The 7,348-nt window shown below is 50.0% G+C and overlaps 1 long non-coding RNA gene across 1 annotated transcript; it reads right to left on the minus strand.

Annotated features, from left to right (window-relative positions):
- Positions 1 to 2,158: 2,158 nt before the first annotated feature.
- On the minus strand, positions 2,159 to 6,561 carry LOC142087040 (uncharacterized). Its single transcript, XR_012675308.1, has 3 exons — positions 6,446 to 6,561; positions 2,792 to 2,947; positions 2,159 to 2,260 (listed from the first exon to the last, which is right to left on the minus strand). It is a non-coding gene; the product is annotated as an uncharacterized LOC142087040 (long non-coding RNA).
- Between the last annotated feature and the right edge of the window lie 787 nt (positions 6,562 to 7,348).

Below are 7,348 nucleotides of genomic sequence, written 5' to 3' on the forward strand. Positions count from 1 at the left end.
TCTTCCCTCCCGCCCTGGCCATACCACCCTGAGCTGGTATTTTGTTCCCCCCTCACACAACCAGACCACATACAGACACAGTACTAATCCTGCGTTTGAAAATGTCTGCGGTCACCAGGGACCAGTCTTCCCCAGCCTCACCACTGTGTCGTGGTGAGCATCACTGAGGTAGCCGTCATCCATTCTCCTTACACCCTGGGACCAGGATGGCCACCCCGCTGGACACACTGGGAGAACAATCACGTGGAGAGGAAAGGGGTTGCCATTGGACCGTGAAAAAGCCCAGGGCTGAACCAGGTTCTCCAGGCGCTACAGTTCTTGGCCTGACCCCAGGAGTAACCAGTCCTGAGGAGCCACGGGGCAAACTGCAAATACTATCTGTTGGTCAGTTATTGCAGTATGTTCGGTATGATTATACCCGTCAAATTCAAACTCAGTAGGAAGAGGAAGAACACAGGAAGGTTAAGAACACTTGAAACACAGATGGACGCAGAGCTCCATGTCTGTGGGGCTGCGCCAGGAGAGCCAGGAAGAGCGTGGAGCAGCAACGAGCCTTGTGGCTTTCTGGACACTATGACAGACACTCAGCAATGATGCCCACGCGATCAGCTGCTCACCCTGCAGCACCTTTTCCTCCTGGAGCCTTTTCAGGTCTCCAGCAGAGTGGCGAGGCCATCAGGACCGAAGCTCTGCACCCAGCTGTCAGGAACAGACAAAATCATCAGCACACACAAAAACCCCACGCACTTTTGCACAGCCTCCACCCTTCCTCACCTCTACTCAGCCATAGCGCAGTTCCCAAGGTCAAAGCTCCCAGTTTCTCATTGATAGCCCTGGTTTTGTCCAGCGTCCCAGCCCACACCCTTCCCCACCTCACCTGATGGGGCTGCTGCTCAACCTTGCTGCTCCAAGGGGCTCTTTACGGGAGCTGTCTGTGGGTTTACCCACGGGTACCTGAAAGAGCGAGCAGAGCCACGTCTGTCCCTCTTTTACAGGACGTCCTCTTTTGCCTTCAGCGTGGCTGTGCTGGTGTCACGCTGTACAGCACAGCACCTTCAAACCCATACTGCAAGCAAAGTATCCCTCTCTCTAGAAGACCCATTCTTCTCTTCCTACCGTTTACATTTAACGACATGAGGTATTTAAATCCCATTTGCTGCTCTTCTGCCTACAAGAGGGCTAGCACTTCATTGTGTGTTCCAAGAAATCCATCTTATATTCTGCTTCCAAGAAGCTGTCATTTGGGCCAGTTTATGGCTCCGGGTAAGAAGGCTAAAGCCAAGGAATTTCCCTAAAATCTTTACCTTGAACTAGCACAGCTACAAGTCCTGAGATGTCATAGATGCCCAAACCTCTCAACCACTTTTTTCTTTTTAAACCAGAAGCTACCTTTGAAAATAATGAAGGAAGTGTAGCAATTTCCCTGTCAAGAGAAGAAGCTGGCACTTGTCCATCTCCTGGTATTCTGGCAATAAGTTTCTGTTGAACAGGAGGGTCCTCCTCGAGTATGATGAGTATCTTGAATTAGAAAGGAAGTCATACGCTTTTGTGAATGACTTCTGTTTGCTTTAGAGGAAGACAAGTTGCTGCACTATGCCTGTGTGTCTCAACATCGGCTCTGCATTTCAGAAACCGAACGTGGAAAATCCTTGGCTAACGATGCACTGAACCCTAAATCCCACTCTGGGGAGAAAAAAAAAAAAAAGAAAAAGAAAAAAAAGTATACACTTCTGGAAAAGTCAAAGTGAAACCACCTGCCTACCTGTGATGATATCCAGTATGAGCAGCTACTGAAAGGACTCAAAAGCTGTGACCCATAACGTCCCAGTCACATTTAAAGACAAAGCCCCAGACAAACCCCCACCTCTAGCCAAGACCTCCGACCCCTCTCCAATTCCAGGTCCCTGGCAGGCTGGCCTTATTCTGCTTCACAAACTGATAGCATTAGTTGCCTTTGCTGGGAAGCAGCAAGCCCCCTGAATGAGATATACAGGGCCTGCCAGAATCAAGAGCAGGAAGGAAGGGCTGAGCTGGAACTCAAAAACTTCTGAATTTTTTGTTTAGAAGCCAGGCTGGAGTTTTTGTGCTGGAGCCTGTAGCACCTGCTCCCGAGGACCCCAGCACAGGGGCAGCAGCGAGGGTCAGAAATACTCACGGCACTGGATGTGTGCAGATAACAGGACACCATCTCCCTCTTGACCATAGTCTCTTTCTCCCGCAGAGGCTGCTGCTTCTTCTTGGTTAGGTTTGTATCCAGCTGCTGAAAAAAAGCACAGCAGTTTTTAAACACCCTTACTCTTGGAGCAGGGCTCAGCAAGCAAAACACCATTTAGGGGACAATCTATTACAAATGTGTGGTGGCAAATATGACTGCTATCAAGCTTATCCGATATTCATTGGATTTCAGTTCCATTAGAAAGCTAAAATCCACTGGGAGAGAAACCAGAGATACGGCTCGAACTAAAACCTGCTTTCAGCCTTTTGAGGCAAGTTTACTCTTCTCTTTTTTCTTTAAACTCTGTCCCAAGCAAATCAAGGAGGACCAGCCAGGAGGACCAGAACTGTCCGAAACAAACCACTATTGAACAGCTCATTTTGATCTGAGAAAGAGCAGGCCAAACGATAAAAGCAGAGCCTCCTCAAAGAGGAGGTACATGCAAGCAGAAGAGGTGAAGCAGGCCAGTGGAAGACTTCAGAAATCATCTCCGCTCCTCTACTTGCTACAGAGGCGTTGCCACAGAAAAGTAGAAAATACTAGTGCACGGAGAGAGGGAACACGACGTTAGCTTACCAGCATCTGCTCACAGAGCGCCAGCACACGTCCCCCTGGTGCTTTCTGACGTGTCTGTCCCGAGGCAGAGATGCCCGTAGAGGCAGAGGAGGTGCTCGGACCTGGATCGGACTTTTCCCTTTTCTTCTTTACCCTCCTACTGGGGAATTGTCGCAGCTGGTGGGAGAAACAGAGGAAAAGTCAGCGACCACTCATGGCCTACATGCTATCCCAGAAGTCACAGCAGCATCCTGCCTGCACTCCTGCCGCTGGTTATCCCAGACACCCAGCGCTGGAGCACGTGGCACTCAGTGTGGGCAGCTCAAGGGTCCTCAGCCTTTGGGCACCACCTGCACCAAGCAGGAGTTAGTGAGGACACTGCTGAAGTTTGAAGTCAGAGAGGATACCAATTCAACAGCTCCTTTGGAAACCACCAAAACCTGGTCAAATCCAAAGAGTTTTGTAGTGCCCCCAGCTTTTGATTCATGCTCCGGTAAGACTGCCCATTAAACGGACACGAGGAGAGCAGAGCCAGAAGGGCACACTGCAGCCCATACCCAGGGAGCAAAAGTAGAGGATCCTAGGAAACTGAACAGCCTTTCACAAGGAACAGCTGCATGCAACAGGCATGTGGCACTAAGGGCTGAATTCCCTCCACAGGAAAGGGTTAGGGTAAGGTCTGCCCTGAGCAAGTAGGCACCCCGTGTACGACACCGTCTGCCAGGGAAGCAGCCAGCACAAAACGGTGGTCGCAAGCAGAAGAAAACACGTGCAGGAAAAAAGATGCCACCAGTCTTCCTTCATCTGCCACGATGCTGCTTCAAAGCCTGCGAGAGAAGGCAAGGAGAAAGGGGGAAAAACAAATCAGTGACAAAAAATGCTTCAGACAGACGAGGACAAGGGGAATAAAGAAAAAAGAGGTAGGCAGTGATCACCCAGATTTTCCTTCCTATGCTTTCAGTCTGAACAGCGGTCAGAAATGCTGAGTTTCTGCATCCTGCATGTGGTGTCCGGTGCACGTTCCTCCAACATCAACATCTCCGAGCCCTGGGGCAGGTCAGAGCAATCCCAGCGATGGATCAAGTTCCTTTTCCCTCTCTCCTCAGCTGTCCCACACTAAAGCTCTGTCTAATGCCACATACTGGCAAGCTCTGGAGAAAAGAGACAATCCCACCATGGTGTGTACCCTGCAGCTTGTGCTGCTTTTCCTATGCAATGCCTTCGCTCCCTTCCACAGGAGGCAGAAGTACAAACTGAACCATCACGCAGTTATGCCCATCCCCTCCTCCACCAGAGATGCAAAAAGGCAAAAATCAACTCCCCAGCTCTTAGGTCTTCCTGCTCAGCAGGGCTGAATGACAAGAAAAGCAGCACAGCAGGCCAGGTGCTCCAGGGAGGCAGGTCCCCCTCCCCAGCCTGACTCGGTGCATCCCCACCACCACAGCGGTGCCCAAACTGCGGGAGCAGATGTTTCTGGTCCCCTGGCCACACTGTTGACTTGCAGGATGCACGTGATGGCCATCCCCACCGCTCAGGGGGTCCAGTTCTCCACAGGACCAGGGCTGCAGCCGAGGGCAGGACGCGGCCCCGCTGCAGGACCACTGCAGGGCCGGCAGCCACAGACCTGCCTCTGGTGCAACGTCCCACAACGGGGCAGGCAGGGCAGGAGCCCTGGGGAGGGACCTGCAGCCCAACAGCACAGAGAGCACATGAATGGCACCCAGCCACCCGTTACAGGATTGCACCACAGGTCCATGAGACTTGGAAATAACTCGGAAAAATTAAAACATAAAAGAGCTATCTTAAGGTTGCATGATCCACAGTACAGTGGCAAAAATCCTCCAGTGCGGTGATCCATGTTTTTATCTTGAGGATCTGAAATATCCCAAAATCCTGTAATTACAGAATTCTCTTTTATTGATTAAAGATAACGCAGAATTTCAGTTCTCACTTTATTAAAGTAACCTTCTTCCACGCTGCAAGAGGACAGGCAAGGGGAGCAGACTCCAGATGCATGGACCGCACACATTTGCTCCCGACCGGGGCTGGCTCGCGGGGGCGCAGCCACCAAGACATTAAAACAGAGCTGCTGAAACCTCCCGCATGTCATGTCTCGCCCGAAGCGAGGACAGAAAGCCTGCACCCAGCTGCCCGAACTCCCCAAATGTGAACTGAGGCTCCTGTCCCAGACCTGACCACGGCCAGAGAGACCGGGCAGGAGGTGGAGCTGTATCTACAGCACTGCTGCTCTGCTGCAAAGACCTGCTCCACCTGTGCGGAGAAGAATTGTGGAGTTGGGAGTTTCGGCCCAGATAAGATAGGACTTCGGCCTGCGTGCTGAGAACTAGCAGACGCGCATGTACGCCTGAGATAAGACCTGAACGCCTGCCTTAGTTGTCTCCTCTGTAAGGGAACTGTAAACATCAAGAGAATCGCGTGACTGGTTAACCCTGAGAATAAGCGGATCTGAGAGCAGATGTGTGGATCCTTGCCAAAAGGAAGAGAGACTGTTTTTCGTAGTTTATAAGGGATACGAATCGGGTGATGACTGGGGCAGACAGCGGGACCTCCCCGCTATGGTAAAGGATATATACTCCTGTATTGTAACAATAAACGATTCTGTGCATGTATATGTGAGGGTCCGTGCAATCATACACCCCAAATGGTACCCGAACAGCGACATGAAAAAATAAGACGACCTGAAGAAAGAAGGTCTTGAAGAAAGGAAATAGAAATATCCGGTGGTGTACCCCTGTTGAGTTGGACGGAGGATAAACGGAGGATCAACATATCGAGCTCAATTCATCACCGGTCGCAGGACGATTCAGGTGAGCAGCCGCGGGGAAATTGGCATGTCAGTCACAGAAGCTTCAACTTGAAATATTTCAACGTATATTGAAGGAACAAGGTTTTAAGGTCGCTCCAATACAATTGGTGAGACTCCTTGCGTGGGTCCAGGATCACTGCCCTTGGTTCCCTTCTGTAGGAATGGCCGGGTGTTATGATTTAAAGCAATGGCAGAAAGTGGGGGAGGAATTGCAGAATAAACAGATTTTGCAATTAGAAATTCCAGAAGGAATATTGATTACCTGGCGAGTTGTGTATACAGCTCTGCAGAAGTTGCAAAATGTGACTGATTCAGCAATACCGGAGGGAGAATCAAAAGATGGGGAAGATTCGTTTGAACTGTTGGCTCCTGATGAAACTGTAATGCCTCAGGCATCCCACTGCGGGGCAGGGGAGTGAGTGATCGGCTGTGTGGTATTCGGCTGCCCGCCAGGTTAAACCACGACAGTCCTTTTTGGCGCCCAACGTGGGGCTCAAAGGGTTGAGATAACGACACATCTGACCCGAACGGGTTAAAACAAATTTGTTATAAGCATTCATTATATCAGTTTAGTACTCGCTGTTCACAATGTTGGTTTATTTGCTCTCAGAGTTGTTGGATCTGTTCTTGGAGTTTTGCTATGTAGCACCTTACTGGCTGTCTATACTGTTGATTATCAGTTTGTATGTGGGGTTGGTCATCTCTGGGAAATGGATTAAGGTCATTGCTTTGCTATACTGGTTTACGTTATGATAAAATTATTGGTCACGAGCCTGTATTCAGCACTGCCATCATTCCTGTTCTTCGGGAGCTATCTTTTGGAAACTATTAATAATTATACTTCTTACCTCTTCACCTCGGAGGATGAATTTAGTGGGGAGACAGGATGGGACACTTTCTCCCACTTATTCATCTTCCCTTCCATATCTTCAGAAACTCCTTTTTCTTCTATCATCTTCATGAAGACGTCCACAATATTCCCTGAGAATTTTGAATATCCTTGGGATGTTCAAACAAGCATGTTCATATTGCTATGTCTCCTGAATGTGGTTCAGGTCTTGTTTAGAGTTAAACAACTATTCAGGAATACTGTCCAGAGATCAACCCCAGCAACAGACACGGTGACTACTCAAACCCCCACGACAGGCACTGTAGCTACTTCAACCCGCACAACAACCATTCTGGCTACTCAAACCCCTGCGACAGGCACTGCGGCTACTTCAACCCCCACGACAACCACTATGGCTACTCAAAACCCAGCAACAGTCACTGCAGTTACTCCAACCCCTGCAACAGGCACTGTGGCTACTCAAACTCCGGCAACAGTCACTACAGTTACTCCAAATCCCGTCACAGGCACGGCAGCCACTCAAACCCTGGCAACAGTCACTACAGTTACTCCAACCCCCACGACAGGCACTGCAGCTACCCAAACTCTTGCGATGGGTACTACAGCTGAACCAGAGGACCAACCGTCGCTGGTATCCATCGCCCCTGTACAGAAGAAGAAATCTTTGAAGCGGAAGTCAGGTCATTTAGAAAGGGATGATGGAAAAGCAGGGCCATCACGAGGAAGGGAGGAGGAAGAGGAAGAACTCATAAATGAGATGGAAACCACCTGATCCTTATCCCTGAATGAGTTGCGAGATATGTGGAAAGATTTCAGCTGTCGTCCAGGCGAGCATACTGTTACCTGGCTGCTCCTATGCTGGGATAATGGGGCCAGTAGCCTGGAATTAGAGGGGAAGGAA

This window comes from Calonectris borealis, chromosome 12 (assembly GCF_964195595.1).
Source record: "Calonectris borealis chromosome 12, bCalBor7.hap1.2, whole genome shotgun sequence".
Lineage (NCBI taxonomy): Eukaryota > Metazoa > Chordata > Aves > Procellariiformes > Procellariidae > Calonectris > Calonectris borealis.